This window comes from Hylobates moloch, unplaced genomic scaffold (assembly GCF_009828535.3).
Source record: "Hylobates moloch isolate HMO894 unplaced genomic scaffold, HMol_V3 SCAFFOLD_8, whole genome shotgun sequence".
Classification (NCBI taxonomy): domain Eukaryota; kingdom Metazoa; phylum Chordata; class Mammalia; order Primates; family Hylobatidae; genus Hylobates; species Hylobates moloch.
In genome coordinates, this window is record NW_026652283.1 from 95,618,104 (window position 1) to 95,635,033 (window position 16,930).

The window sequence follows — 16,930 nt, forward strand, 5'->3', positions numbered from 1 at the left end:
TAAATTTGCTATCATTAAGGTCTACCTTCAAGAGCAGTTTGGGTGGAATGAAAGCCTAATCTAAGTGGGCCCAAGAGAGTATGAGGGTAGAAGGTAAAGATGGCAGGAATAGCAACTCTACGGTGAGGAAAGGAGAATAGAAACCAGTGGGTCAAAAGAGGGTTTTGTCTATATAAGTGTGAGCCTGTGTGTATGGTTTCAATTTTTTTTTTTTTTTTTGAGATGGAGTCTTGCTCTGTCACCAGGCTGGAGTGCAGTGGCGTGATCTCAGCTTACTGCAACCTCCACCTCCCGGGTTCAAGCGATTCCCCTGCCTCAGCCTCCCAAGTAGCTGGGATTACAGGCACATGCCACCATGCCCAGCTAAGTTTTTGTATCTTAGTAGAGATGGGTTTCACCATGTTGGCCAAGAAGGTCTCGATCTCCTGACCTCATGATCCACCTGCCTCGGCCTCCCAAAGTGCTGGGATTACAGGTGTGAGCCACCGCACCTGGCTGGTTTCAAATTTTTTAAAAAAATTTTTGGCCAGGCATGGTGGCTCACACCTGTAATCCCAACACTTTGGGAGGCCAAGGAGGGCGGATCACTTGAGTCCAGGAGTTCTAGACCAGCCTAGACAACATAGCGAGACCTTGTCTTTCCAAAATAATACAAAAATCAGCCAGGTTTAGTGGAATATGCCTGTAGTTCCAGCTACTCAAGAGGCTGAGGTGGGAGGACTGCCTGACCCTGGAGAGGCAGAGACTGCAGTGAGCTGAGATTGTGCCACTGCGCTCTAGCCTTTTTTTTTTTTGAGACGGGATTTCTCTCTGTTGCCCAGGCTGAAGTGTAGTGGTGCGATCTTGGCACACTGCAGCCTCCACCTCCCTAGGTTCAGGCGATCCTCCCACCTCAGCCTCCCCAGTAGCTGGGTCTACAGACGTGTGTCACCATGCCTAGCTAATTTTGGTAGAGACAGGCTTTCACTATGTTGCCCAGGCTGGTCGAATAAAAGTATTTGAATGTTGATGAGCATGAACTATTATGTTATAGGTCAGAAACATGATTAATATGCATATATTCCTAAAATAAATTCTACTGTGTCAGATAGCATCTGTCAGCTTCAGTAGCGATAAAGAATAATTGCCAAACAGGTATTATTAAAACCTTAAAGAGACAGCTATCTTACTTATGGCACACAGCAGGCACTCAGTAAACATTTCTTGAATGAATAAATGTTATGCTGGCATTGTATCTGCTTTGCCAATCTAAAGTGTATAACTAGTTAACCAAAATTTAAACTGGACTATAAAGCTTCTAAATATCTTAAAAGGGATATATTGCTGCTTATGTTAAAAAGAGCCCCCAAAACATGAACTAAACCAGGAAGGGATATTTGACATAAAACTGGTTTAAGCCATCATTCATGTTGTTTCTAAGAAGTACACTGCCAGATTCATTGAAGAAGAATTGAATTAGGTGAGGGCAAGCCAGTTGCAATAATGAATGAAATTTACAGAAAACCTGAGGCAGAGATGTGGTTCAAAGTAACCATTTCAACCTGGCCCCAGGTAAACTCATGAAACTGGCTTGGTCTGTTCATGTGGCCCCTAGATGCCCCCTCACTCCTTCAACCTTTTTTCTAGGCTAACAATCCCTTCCTGTTTTCTCCACTCTCCCCGTAACTTTTCCAAATTATAAAGAACGTATGTAGTATGTTGAAACTATCACCAAAGATACTCCTAATTCATGTATCAAAATAGCCTCAGGGCAAATTCCCCAGAAACAGCATACCACCCCCTGAGTTTAAATATGTTCTGGTATTTTCTCTGGAGGAAACAGCCACGATTTCTGGCCTTTATTTTCTACTTTTATCCCAAGTGTGTGCTTGCTGAAAGCCCACTTTCCTCCTCAAGTTTTGTATAGGTAGTTAGACAGGACTTGACATGGATCTTGTAGGGAGGCAGTGCAAGGAAGTAAGCTCTTTAAGATGTTCAGTAATCACACAACAGCCTTGAGTTCAGGGATTATTTGGTATGTAAACACAGCTCCTAAACAACATTTGCCTAGAAAAGAAGATAATCTAATGCAAAATGAATTTCTTTGGCAACTTATTTAGAATCTCCTGTTCCTGCATGATTAGACCTACCCATGATTCTCATTCTGACCAATATTTTACTGATTCACTGCTAGAGGGTAACAGAGTGTTGCATTTTTAATTCAGTACATTATATCCAGTATATATCCAGCCTTAACTGCTGAGAGGGATTAATGAAGACTTAATAAATCACTGTGTTACAGCATAATACAAGATAGCCCTTTAATATTGTGTATCTGGATCTGACATCTAGAACTGCTGCAGACATCTTACATCCATGAAGAGAAGAATAAAATAAATTTTTGCTGAACTTTGAGTATATGCGTTCAGTTTTGCACACTGTATAACCCAGAGCTCCAGAAGATGGAACCAAAGTAACCACTTTTCAGAAAGCTCATCAGAGTCAGTAGGAAAGCTGCCTGATGATAAATTTGTGCCTCTACTATCTGGATTCAACAAACTGACTTGGGGCATAACAGTCAGCTGTGCCAAACTCTACTGTAACCAACCAACTTTGAGCTGACAATCCAAGGGGTTGTTTAAACCAAGCAATCATTTTTGCTTGTGAAAATGTGTGATTTCTGCATTTAGAGGTCCCATCCTTGCCTTTGGTTGGAGACATAGGCTTCAGAAATCTGTGCTTCCTTTTATATACCTATAAACATGTGTAAATACTCAAGACCTTACACTAAAATTGTATTCAAATTATATCTTTTCAGCTAAAAACTTACTCTGCCCCAGAATTTCTATTTTTCTTTTGTTTGGAAGTCAAAACTGATATACTAAGGATGGCAAAGCAGAAAGAACCTGGTTCCTTGATGATATCCTTGTTACTAACTATAAGCCCTCCTACCTCTGGACTTGTTGTTATGTGATATAATAAATTTCCTTTTTGGTTTAGGCCACATTCACTTGGGTTTTGTCTTATTTGTACCAAAAGTAAAAGAACTGATATACCTTATTTTATTGCTCCATCAAAAAGAGTGTCTCCCACCGCATCACACACTGCTCCTTTATCCTCCTTTATTTCTCTTTATATGACTTAATCGCTACCTGAAACTACATTATATATATATTTGTTTGTTAGCTTATTTGTTTACTTGTTCATTGTCTATATTGCCCACTAAAATATAAGCTACATAAGGGATGGAGAATCTGCTCCCAAGCTCTCTCATGTTGTTGTTGTTAGCCCTCAGTTCCTAACTGGCTGTTGGCTAGAGGCCCTGTTTCTCACCACGCAGGCCTCTGCATGGGACTGCTGGACACGTAAGCTGGCTTCCTCAAGTACTAGTAATCCAGGAAAGAGAGAGAGAGGGCACCCCAGACAGAAGCCACAGCCTAATCTCAGAAATGACATACTTATAAAGCTTTGCATTCAGACTCCAGGGTTTGAGTTCTGAGCCCCGGGGGTCACTTAATACTGTTTGCCTCAGTTTATACTAAACTAAAGTTTATAGATAAAATGGGAATAATAATAATATCTACTTTCTGTCAAGGACTAAAATAGCTAATATATATTAAAAGTTTTGAATGTTATGATATTTATAGGTGAATTATAGGACATCTGATATTTGCTTTAAATACTCCAGAAAAAGAATGAGTGCGGGGAATGATAGTGATAGATAAATAGGTATAGCAAAATGTCCAAATGTTGATAAATAGTTGAAAGTGGATAATTCACGTATGGAAACTCTTTTTGCTTTTTTCTTTACTTCTTAAGTGTGAAATTCTCCGTAATAAAAAGTTACATAAGGCTGGATGTGGTGGCTCATGCCTGTAATCCCAGCATTTTGGGAAGCTGAGGCGGGAAGGTGACTTGAGGTCAGGAGTTCGAGACCAGCCAGGCCAACATGGCAAAACCCCGTCTCTACTAAAAATACAAAAAAAAAAAATTCACCGGGCATGGTGGCACATGCCTGTAATCCCAGCTACTCGGGAGGCTAAGGCAGGAGAATCGCTGGAACCTGGGAGGCGGAGGTTGCAGTGAGCTAAGCTCAAGCCATTGCACTCCACCTGAGTGACAGAGCAAGACTCCATCTCAAAAAAAAAAAAAAAGTGACATAATTGTTTACATAAAGTGTTTATAATAGTACCTGGAACATTAAATAACTCAATAAATATTAGTTATTACTTGTTTTTTCTCTTGAGACAGAGTTGCACTTTGGCTGGAGTGCAGTGGCATGATCTTGGCTCACCGCAACCTCTGCCTCCTGGGTTTCAGCAATTCTCCTGCCTCAGCCTCCCGAATAGCTGGGATTACAGGCATGCGCCACCATGCCTAACTAATTTTTTGTATTTTTAGTAGAGATGGGTTTCGCCACGCTGGCCAGGCTGGTCTCAAACTCATGGCCTCAAGTGATCCACTCACCTCAGCCTCCCAAAATGCTAGGATTAGACACATGAGCCACCGCACCTGGCCAGTTATTACTTTTAAAATGCTGGTTAAACAGATTTTTCTTTATTCAAATGCTATAATTTCTTGCCTACTGGGTCTTCATACAAGCATAATTCTTAAATAAGTTAACTTGGGTCTTTACAATGTTCATTTAAAAATTATCAATGCAGGCTGGGCACAGTGACTCACACCTGTAATCTCAGCACTTTGGGAGGCCAAGGCAGGTGGATCGCGAGGTCAGGAGATCGAGACCATCCTGGCTAACACGGTGAGATCCCGTCTCTACTAAAAAAATACAAAAAATTAGCTGGTCGTGGTGGCACGCACCTGTAGTCCCAGCTACTGGGGAGGCTGAGGCAGGAGAATCGCTTGAACCCGGGAGGCGGAGGTTGCAGTGAGCCGAGATTGCACCACTGCATTCCAGCTTGGGCAACAGAGAGAGATTCCGTCTCAAAAAAAAAAAAAAAAAATTATCAATGCCTTCAGCTATAATCATCTTTCTACCAGTGCCCAAGTAATCTTTGCAACTGCAAAAATGCAGATAAAATTTCCTATCTCTTATATATCATATATCCTGTGAACCACAAGAGGGAGCCTATGTCCAGAAACACAAAAAGTAAACTTTTCATGAAAATTTGTATGAATTTCAGTTAACCCTTCAACAACACAGAGTTAGAGGCACTTATTCCTGCGCAGTGGAAAATCTGCCTGTAACTTTTGACTCCCTAAACTTTTAATGACTAATAGCTTACTATTGACTTACTGATAACATAAATGGTTGATTAAAACATACTTCATTAACATGTATTATATACAGTATATAACATATATACTTACTTTATTGTATTCTTACAATAAAGTAAGTTAGAGAAAAGAAAATGTTAAGAAAATTATAAGGAAGAGAAAATATATTTACTATTGATTAACTGGAAGTGGATCATCATAAAGGTCTTTATTCTCCTCATCTTCCACTTTGAGTAGCTGAGAAAGAGGAGAAAGTAGAAGGGCTGGTCTTGCTCTTCCACGGGTGGCAGAAATCCACATATAAGTGGAGCTGTGCAGTTCACATTCATGTTTTCCAAGGGTCAACTATACTATTACCAAGAATGGTAGTCCACTGAGCTATTCCTCTGAACAAATGGAACTATCAGTCCCCAGATAAGAGCATTCTCTACTCCTTCCCCCAGCAGAGAGGCCAAAATTGTTTCTAAAGATTCAAGAAAACTTAAACAGAATCTTCCCAGTGTGAGATGGTGGGGTAGGCTATCTTTGTAGGGAGTGATGTTGGGGTAGGGAAGATTGAGGACATACTTTGGTAGGCCTGGCAGAGTGACCTGTGTTTAGCTTTCTCGCAGTGCTTAGGAAAAGAGCCAGATACTATAGAGCCTGTCTCATGGGAACAAGACTCACAACAATATAAAGGAGCACCTAAAGGCACTTCCTTTTTTTTTTTTTTTTGACACAGGGTCTCAAAAAAATGTTTTTGACGCTATGTTGTCCAGGCTGGTCTCAAACACCTGGGCTTAAGCAATCCTCCTGCCTCAGGCTCCCCAGTAGCTGGGGTTATGGGTACATACCACCTCACTCAGTATCCCTAAAAGCATTTCTGAGCAAAATATAACTACTTGTTCTGGTGCCTCAGATTTTCCTGGTTAGCATGATTCATTCCTTTAGAAGTTGACCATGCTTAAAATGCACTTAATCTCTGGATGAGAAAGAAGACTACTTTTCACTATCCTGGGGCTATTTTTCAGGTTACCCAGGAAGAGCATTGGGAAAGGAATGAATATCAGGGTCACATGAAAAAGGCAGTTCTGGGAAGGTACCAGGCACCTGGATTGGCAAGCTAGAGGAGCTTAACAGACACTACCAACTCCAGACTGTCCCAGAGTCAGTGTGAAAAAGCACATAACAGATAATTCCAAAGACTGAGATTTGCCTAATTTATATAATCTAGGATTCAGTCACATTAATTTTCAGCCTCGTAAACCATTTTTTGTGGAAGCTTTATGAAATATGCCCAGGGTTGGCAATTTTGAGGCAAACAAATTTTCCACTTTTTTCATTTCTCCCGATTACTATAATTTTTTTAGTCTTATATAAATACTTCTCTCACAGAATTATGAACTTAGGTGCTCTGTGTAGAGTGCAATTTTTCTTCATTTTTTTTTTTTTTTAAGAAAGAGCCTCACTCTGTCACCCAGTCTGGAGTGCAGTGGCAAGGTCTCGGCTCACTGCAACCTCCACCACCTGGGTTCCAGCAATTATTGTGCCACAGCCTCCCGAACAGCTGGGACTACAGGCGCACACTACCACGACCGGCTAATATTTTTTTCTTTGTATTTTTAGTACAGACGGGGTTTTGCCATGTTGCCCAGGTTGGTCTCGAACTCCTGGCGTCAAACAATCCACCCGCATTAGCCTCCTAAAGTTACAGGCATGAGCCACTGCCCCCACCCTTTTCTCTTAATACATAGAAATTTTACCTATATGGCCGGGTGTGGTGGCCCACACCTGTAATCCTAGCACCTTGGAAGGCCAAGGTGGGTGGATCACTTGAGGTCAGGAGTTGGAGCCCAGCGTGGCCAACATGGTGAAACCCCATCTCTAGTAAAAATACAAAAATTAGTCATGCATGGTGGCACATGCCTGTAATCTCAGCTACACAGGAGGCTGAGACAGGAGAATCCCTTGAACCCAGAATGCAGAGGATGCAGTGAGCTGAGACCACGCTACTGTACTCTAGCCTGGGCAACAGAGTGAGACTCTGTCTCAAAAAAATAAAAAAGAAATGTTATCTATCTGTTTATGGATTTGGATCTAACTTTGGTTGTAGTACAGCCTTTTTAAAAAATATCCCGCATATTAAGGTCCAACCATGGTGTACAAATGACACATTTAAGTTTCCCTGCAATGTTAACTTTATATAACGATATCTAATAGACATGTATTAAAAGTAAACTGTGGGAGTACCAACATGCATAAGATCAGTGGGGTTTCTGAGTCTGATTTTTTATTTGGCTGGGAGGAGGGAAGGTTATATTAATGCAGCTTATGTTATACTTGGAGATGTTCTATACTCCTACTTTTTAGTTATATCACCCTTAAGGTTGCAGAACAAAATCATAGAGATGCCCTAGAGCAGCTAAGTAAAAGGAACTTTATTCAGGCAAACACATGGTTTTAGCATACCTGATACTTACTGTGATGGAAACAGAGTTGGTAAGAAATACTGATATCAGCAAGCGCCTCCTTCTCCTCTACTAAAGTGAGGCCAAAAATGGTTTTAGAGACCACTTGAAGAAAGCTTATGTAGGATTCTCCCAGAGCAGGGGGGATGGGATGGACTGGCTTAGTAGAGTGATGTCAGTGGATTGGGAAAAGTCTGCAAGGCTGAGGGAGGCATAGCATTTGGTGGGTTCAGCGGAGTGATTTGTGCTTAGCTCATTAAAGCTCCTAGAGGAGTATTAGGCAAGCTTAACCTTGAAGCAGCAAAGCAGCCCTCTACCTAGAAACCCGGAATGGGACAACTGGTGAAAGGCCCCAGAACTGACCATCAGTGTCCTTCTCTGTTGTGACCTTTGCCCTGACCTTGCATCTCTTAAGCTGTCACGGAGGAGGGAGATACCCGCATTGCGTTCCTTGTAATGTAGTGTAGTAGGGAAGTTCAGAGGAATTCCAAGGCGTGAATGTTGTCTAGTAGTTAAAGAAGACAAGGCAGGGAGGCATAACCACTCATTATTGCAAAGTGAGGGATCTTTTTCTTTAAGATGGAAATAGCTTTATTGATTTTTATGATTGTAAATATAACACATGTGCACCGCACTTGATCTTATCCAAAAGGCAGAGAAGTGATAACACATGTGCACTGCAAAAATGCAAAAAATAAGGAAAGAATGAACTCTATGATTTCAGTGGGATTAGTCCATAAATGCTGTTTGATACCTGATTTTTTCACCAATAGTATATTTTAGACATCTTTCCATGATAATGAATATCATTATGGCCACAGGGTATGTCTTTGTGTGAATGTCAAACTTAATGCTTATTGGCAAAAATTCACACTGCTTACAGTATAGTTTCTAAATGAAGAAATAGTGATACAATAAACAAAGAAGTTTGCACATTGATTCAATTATTTTCTTAGGCTATATTTCTAGAATTAAAACTGTTAAGCCAATTATTACATATATTTTAAAAATCTTGATGCATACTACCAAGTCGCCTTCCAGAAATTTAGTACCAATTTGTATCCTTAGCAGCAGACTATTGATAGTATGTATTTTCTACATCCTTATCAATTCCACACATTGTCATTTTTAACTCAACAAATTTTATTCCTTTCTCAAAATTTTAAGAAACTTCCAAGCCCTAAATACCAATAATATGATACTTTTTTAAAGTTTATGAAAAAATAATAGAATAGTAGTCTATCAAACATTCAGCAGTATAGTTTTTTTTTTTTTTTTTTTGAGGAGACATGGTCTTGCTCTGTCACCCAGGCTGAAGTGCAGTGGTACAATCATAGCCCGCTGCACCCAGCCAAGAAAACTCTGTATTTTTAAATTGTCACTCCTGCTTCCCTCTTCTCCCAATCTCTGGCAACTGCAAATCTACTGTCTTTCTGTATGCAAATCTACTTTCTATCTACTTTTATTAAATTTTAATTTAACCTTATTTGTTTTTGAGACGGGGTCTTGCTCAGTCTCCCAGGCTGAATGGAGTCCAGTAGCATAATCATGGCTTGCTGCAACCTCAACCTCTCAGGCTCCGGCAATCCTCTCACCTCAGCCTCTTGAGTAGCTGGGACTACAGGCTCACTCTGCCCTGCCCAGTTAATTTTTTATTTTTTGTAGAGACGAGTTCTCACTACGTTGCCCGGGCAGGTCTTGAACTCCTGGGCTCAAGCAATCCTCCCACCTCAGCCTCCCAAGCAGGGAGGCTGTGTGTCACCAAGATTAGTGAGATTCTTCTTAGCAAGATCAAAGTTTTGCAAAATGTCATTAGAAAATCTGGACCCAAGATAGGGCTATGGTATGAGAGAAGATCTTTGCGCTCTTGAGGAAAGTTACTTAGATGCTCTGGGTAGCAATGAACAATCTATGCCATAAACAGAACCAGCTCTGCTAGTTCTTTGCTCAATTTATTTGGTTGGTATTTGAAAATCTCCACATTGGAATTGTGGTGATTACACTGCTATAGAAACTTCTCAGTGTGGACAGGTGAGTCCTGCTTGATTAGATTCTGTCATTGCACCAGGATGCTGGGCAGACTGTGGTTTCTGTTGGATGTGTTGGCTGCAGACTGGCTCCATGGTGAGCAGTTCTATGAAAACTGAGATGGCCAACAGCCACCAATCAGTTCTAGCTGCAACTTCTTTTTTTTTTTTTTTTTTTTGAGACAGAGTCTCGCTCTGTCGCCCAGGCTGGAGTGCAGTGGCACGATCTCGGCTCACTGCAAGCTCCACCTCCCGGGCTTACGCCATTCTCCTGCCTCAGCCTCTCCGAGTAGCTGGGACTACAGGCGCCCGCCACCACGCCCGGCTAATTTTTTGTATTTTTAGTAGAGACGGGGTTTCACCGTGGTTTCGATCTCCTGACCTCGTGATCCGCCCGCCTCGGCCTCCCAAAGTGCTGGGATTACAAGCGTGAGCCACCGCGCCCGGCCTCTAGCTGCAACTTCTATCAGACATTTTTATTATAGCCATCCAAGTACTATGTGAAGTTTTATCTTTGTTTTTGATTCATGTTTTCCTGATAACTAATTATGTTGAGCATCTTTTCATGTGCTGATTGACCATTTGTATTTATTTATTTATTTATTGAGACAGTGTCTCACTCTGCTGCCCAGGCTGGAGTGCAGTGGCACGACCATGTCTCACTGCAGCCTTGACCTCCCTGGCTCAAGCGATCCTCCCACCTCAGCCTCCCCAGTAGCTGGGACTACAGGCATGCACCACCATACCCAGCTAATTTTTTAATTTTTTGTAGAGATGAAGTCTCACTATGTTGCCAGGGCGGGTCTCAAACTCCTGGCTCAAGAGATCCTCCCACCTTGGTTTCCCAAAATGCTGGTGTGAGCCATCACCCAGCTCTTGATTCAAGACTTCAACTTTCACTCTGGTCCTCAGTTCACTCCTTGGAATTGAGAACAGGATTCCACGACCTGGCCTTTGTTACTGTCCAGCACTGGACTCAAATTCTGCCAATGACCCCTTGTGTTTCTGGCACTTCTGGCAACTACCTTGCTTACCCCACCTGCTCCCTACAACCGCATCCGGACTTTGAGATGCCCCATGCAGGGTTTTCAAATAAAATACTTGCGATGTTTGGAACATACTTACACTAAAAATTAATTATTCATTTGAAATTCAAATGTGATTTGATATCCTGTATTTTTATTTGCTAAATCTGACAACCCTAGGCCCAGAGCTCTGCTAAGAGGATTCGGGGGAGGGGGGAAATGCATTGAAAAAAATTCATGAATACCTTTTAATTTTTTCTTCTCTTTCCCGGTATAGCCATTTTTCAAAGCACTACCTGGGTCTGTATGTCAAATACTTCAGCAGCCAAGCCAATAGTCACAAACTCAGATTTAAACACCTATAATCCTGCTTTCAAGAGAGAAGATATTGTACGCTGAATTTGGTAGTGTTTTATTCTACTGGGATTCACCGTCATCTAATGTATTATGTTATAGCAAGCTACATTGTATGGCCATTTAACCACATATATTTACAATGTGCTAATTTATACTGAAAAGCATATTTTCACAAATTGTTAAAAGTATGAATCTTATATAGTGAGTGTATGTCAAAGTTTTATTTAACTAATGAAGAAACCAGAAGAAAAAGACAATAGTTTGATGAGAATATGAGAAACTGGAATATATGTGTCAGTGGGAAAAGAAATACTGAAATCAGATTGTTTTACAAGATATGAGCTGGGCACATGGCTGATTCCTGTAATCCCAGCACTTTGGGAGGCCAAGGCAGGAGGATAACTTGAGCTCAGGTGTTCAAAACCAGCCTGGGCAACATGACAAAACCCCATCTCTACAAAAAATACAAAAATTATCCAGACATGGTGGTGCACGCCTGTAGTCCCAGCTACTCAAGAGGCTGAGGTGGGAAGATCACTTGAGCTTCAGAGATCAAGGCTGCAGTGAGCTGAGACTGCACTACTGCACTCCATTCTGGGTGACAGAGTGAGACCCTTCTTAAAAAAAAAAAAAAAAATTTAGATATAAAACTGGTTATAAGCTACAAGGCAATAAGGCCGGGCATGGTGGCTCACACCTGTAATCCCAGCACTTTGAGAGGCCACAGTGGACAGTTCACTTGAGGTTAGGAGGTCAAGATCAGTTTGGCTAACATGGGGAAACCCCCTCTCTACTAAAAATACAAAAATTAGCCAGATGTGGCCAGGCACGGTGGCTCATGCCTGTAATCCCAACACTTTGGGAGGCCAAGGCGGGCAGATCACAAGGTCAGGAGTTCAAGAACAGCCTGACCAAGATGGTGAAACCCCTGTCTCTACTAAAAATACAAAAAAATTAGCTGGGCGTGGTGGCGGGCATCTGTAATCCCAGCTACTCAGGAGGCTGAGGCAGAGAACTGCTTGAACCCCAGAAGCGGAGGTTGCAGTGAGCCAAGATGGCGTCACTGCACTCCAGCCTGGGTGACAAAGCAAGACTCCATCTCAAAAAAAAAAAAAAAAAATAGCCAGGTGTGATGGCGGGTGCCTGTAACCCCAGCAACTTGGGAGACTGAGGCAGGAGAATTACTTGAACCCAGGAGGTGGAGGCTGCAGTAAGCCAAGATTGCCCCACTGCACTCCAGCCTGGGCAACAGAGCAAGACTCTGTCTCAAAAACAAAAAACAAAAAAAGCGACCAGTCAATAAAACCATAACCTTTGGGTTAACTTCTCTACCAGAGAGAAGGAAAAACTCATACCTTACCAGGTTTTACAAGTTAACGTCTATTAATAACTTTCATGAAGTCACATTTCCCGAGCAATATCACCCTCAGGTGGGTCTATTAGAAAATGTCTAATGTGGTTTTAGAAGGCCACTTAGTAGAATTTCTTTTGCCTTTTGTTCAATTTTTGGAAAATTTTTCCTGTATAACATGTACTACATTTATAACCACATAATTAGACATGGAAAAATAAGGGATAAAGACAAATAATATGCTTGATCTCCCTACCAGTCCATTCTGGGGTGAGCCTGAGATAAGGGATTAAAATATCTACTCGTCTTCAGTTCCTCTAAGCATCCTGGGGACTCAGATCGATGAATATGATGAGCTCAATGTTTAATGTTGTAGATTTTCCAAACAGAAGGTTACCTAAATGAAAGCCAACTATTAAATGTAGTGCTGGTCCAAAGAAACATAATCTGTTCCAATACTGGTGGAAAAAATGACCATTTTGGTTCCCAAAAATTGCTTAGGATTTCCAAGGCTAACTTTTACTGTTTTAAATTTTGGCATACATGCTGAATTTAGAATCCATGCAAACCACAAAAAGAGATCCTTCTGTAATATTGATTTTTTAACTGATTTTTTTTTCTTTTTGAGGAGGTAAACACATATTTCATAGATTTCAGAAAATACAGTGAGGTTGTAGCAGACACCTATCAGGCCCAGATCTCTTTTTCTAATCTGATCCCTTAGCGGCTCTGAAAGTGAATTGCTAATTGCTCAGAGCCGCCTCCTTTTCTAGAGAATTGTCCTGGCCAATAGGAGCCACCTCTCCTGAAAGGGTACTACTCCTCCTGAGGGCAGCTCACAGCCAATGACTGACTGAGAAAGGTACAAAAGCCTGGCCCCTTTGTCTGCAGGTAGGACCAACTCGACGGAACTATTCACACTCCAGAGCTCTTCAGGGTTTCAAGTAGAAGCTAGGCTCCAGCTAAAACCACATCCTTGCTTGAATTTTTTTTTTTTTTTTTTTTTTTAGACGGAGTCTCGCTCTGTCTCCCAGGCTGGAGTGCAGTGGCGCGATCTCGGCGGCTCCCTGCAAGCTCCGCCTCCCGGGTTCACGCCATTCTCCTGCCTCAGCCTCCCGAGTAGCTGGGACTACGGACGCCCGCCACCACGCCCAGCTAATATTTTGTATTTTTAGTAGAGATGGGGTTTCACTGTGTTAGCCACGATGGTCTCGATCTCCTGACCTCGTGATCCACCCGCCTCGGCCTCCCAAAGTGCTGGGATTACAGGCCTGAGTCACCGCGCTTGATTTTTGATCCAGGCCCTGTCCTCCTTGCCTCACTCCTCTTAGAAGAGCACAGACTCAACAATCTCTGTCTCAGACTCTAATTATAGGGAAACTGACGTAAGATGAGGACACAGAGTGAAAAGTAATGCTCCTTCTTGTGTCTTTCTTTCAGCCACCCGGTTCACTAAGAGGGGATAATCAAGGTTGCCAGTGTCTTGGGTAAACTTCCAGAAATATAAAAATATACACATATAATACATAAACGTATAATAACTATATTAAATATGTGGTTTGTGGGTTTATTTTTGTTTTATACACAAATGGTATCATACATTATCACTATTCTTTCCTTTGCCTTTTTATTTGATACTGTATCTTGGAGACAGCTCCTAACAAGTACACATAGTGCTGTTCCTTTTGTAAAGACTGTTGAATATTCTGTTGTATGTATCCACTGTAATTAAGGTAATTGGTCCCTTAATTATGGACATATAGGTTATGTTATGCTATCAAATAATAGATCTTATTCATTCTTTCTAACTACTTTTGTACCCATTACCATCCCCACCTCCCCCCAGCTCCCCACTACCCTTCCCAGCATCTGGTAACCATCCTTCTACACTCTATGTTCGTGAGTTCAACTGTTTTGATTTTTAGATCCCACAAATAAGTGAGAACAAGTCATGTTTGTCTTTCTGTGCCTGGCTTATTTCACTTAACATAATGATCTCCAGTTCCATCCATGTTGTTGTAAATGACAGGATCTCATTCTTTTTATGGCTGAATAGTACTCCACTGTGTCGAAGTACCACGTTTTCTTTATCCATTCATCTGCTGATGGACTCTTAGGTTGCTTCCAAATCTTAGCCATTGTAAACAGTGCTGCAACAAACATGGGAGTGCAGGTATCTCTCTTCAATATACTGATTTCCTTTATTTGGGGTGTATACCCAGCAGTGGGATTGCAGGATCATATGGTAGCTCATTTTTTAGTTTTCGAGGTACCTAAACTGTTTTCCAGTAGTGGTTGTACTAATTTATATTCCCACCAGTGATGTCAAGGGTTCTCTTTTCTCTATATCCTTGCCAGCATTTGGTATTGCCTGTCTTTTAGATATAAGTCATTTTAACTAGAGTGAGATGATATTTCATTGTATTTTTTATTTGCATTTCTGTGATGATCAGTGATATTGAGCACTTTTTGTATACCTGTTTGCCATTTGTATGTCTTCTTTTGAGAAATGTCTATTCAAATCTTTTGCCCATTTTGATCAGAATATTAGATTTTTTTCCTATAGAGTTGTTTGAGCTCCTTATACATTCAGGTTATTAATTCTTTGTCAGATGGGCAGTTTGCGTATATAGATGATACTATATATGTGCAAACATTTGATATGTTTTATCATATAATATATGATATGTCCATTTTTGCTTTGGTTGCCTATACTCATGAGGTGCCACTCAAGAAATTTTTGCCCAGATCAATGTCCTGGAGATTTTCCCCAATGTTAGCTTGTAGTAGTTTCATAGTCTGAGGTCTTAGATTTAACCATTTAATCCATTTTTATTTTGTTTTGCATATGGCAAGAGATAGGAGTTTAATTTCCTCCCTCTGCATATGGATATCCAGTTTTCCCAACACCATTTATTGAAGAGACTGCCTTCCTCAATGTATTTTCTTGGCACCTTTGTCAAAAATGAGTTCACTGTACTTGTTTTGATTTGTTTCTGAGTTCTCTACTCTGTTCCATTGGTCTATGTGTCTGTTTTTATGCCAGTACCATGCTGTTTTGGTTACTATAGCTCTGTTTTATTCCTCCAGTTTTGTTCTTTTTGCTTAGGATAGCTTTGCTATTCTGGGCCTTTTGTGGTTCCATATAAATTTTGGGATTTTTTTTTTTCTATTTCTGTGAAGAATGTCACTGGGTATTTTGTTTTTTGTTTTGTTTTTGATGTTACAAATTACATATTTTTATATTGTGTATCCATTAACATATTTTACAAATTATTTTTTGTCTTTTTATAAATGATACTTTAAGTTCTGGGATACATGTGCAGAACCTGCAGGTTTGTTACATAGGTATACACGTGCCATGGTAGTTTGCTGCACCCATCAACCCATCATCTACATTAGGTATTTATCCTAATGCTATCCCTCCCCTAGTTCCCCAGCCCCCAACAGGCCCCAGTGTGTGATGTTCCCTTCCCTGTGTCCATGTGTTCTCATTGTTCAACTCCCACTCATGAGTGAGAACATGCGGTGTTTTGTTTTCTGTTCTTGTGTTAGTTTGCTGAGAATGATGGTTTCCAGCTTCATCCATGTCCCTGCAAAGGACAAGAACTCGTCCTTTTTATACCTGCATATTATTACATGGTGTATATGTGCCACATTTTCTTTTTTTTTTTTTTTTGAGATGGAGTCTCGCTCTGTCGCCCAGGCTGGAGTGCAGTGGCGCGATCTCGGCTCACTGCAAGCTCCGCCTCCCGGGTTCACACCATTCTCCTGCCTCAGCCTCTCCGAGTAGCTGGGACTACAGGCGCCTGCCACCACGCCCGGCTAATTTTTTTGTATTTTTAGTAGAGACGGGGTTTCACCATGGTCTCGATCTCCTGACCTCGTGATCCGCCCACCTCGGCCTCCCAAAGTGCTAGGAGTACAAGCGTGAGCCACTGCGCCCGGCCCACATTTTCTTTATCTAGTCTATCATTGATGGGCATTTGGGTTGGTTCCAAGTCTTTGCTATTGTGAACAGTGCTGCAGGAAACATATGTGGAATGTCACTTGTATTTTGATAGAGATTGCATTGAATTTATAGATTGCTTTGAGTAGTATGTATATTTTAACAATATTTATTCTTCCAATCTATGAACATTGGAATATTTTTCCATTTTTTGGTGTCCTCTTCAATTTCTTTCAGGTGTGAGCCAAAATGCCCAGCCTGATTATTTTATATGGACTATTATATTCATCATGCTTTGTAAATATTTCTTGGCCACATAAAAAGAAAATGTATCTCTGTTTGGAGGAGATGAAGTTATATAAATTAGAGTTACATAATTATTTATTAGTTATGTCTTAAGATGTTTACATCTGTTTATTAATTAAGCCTTTAGGAAGTTATTAATTAGATGTTACCTTAAGATGCTTAAATCCATGGTGGAATGACACAGAAAAAAACATACTTTAAAAGATGTTTTTCAACAGACTGAGGTCTGCTTGAGGTGGGAGGGTGGGAGG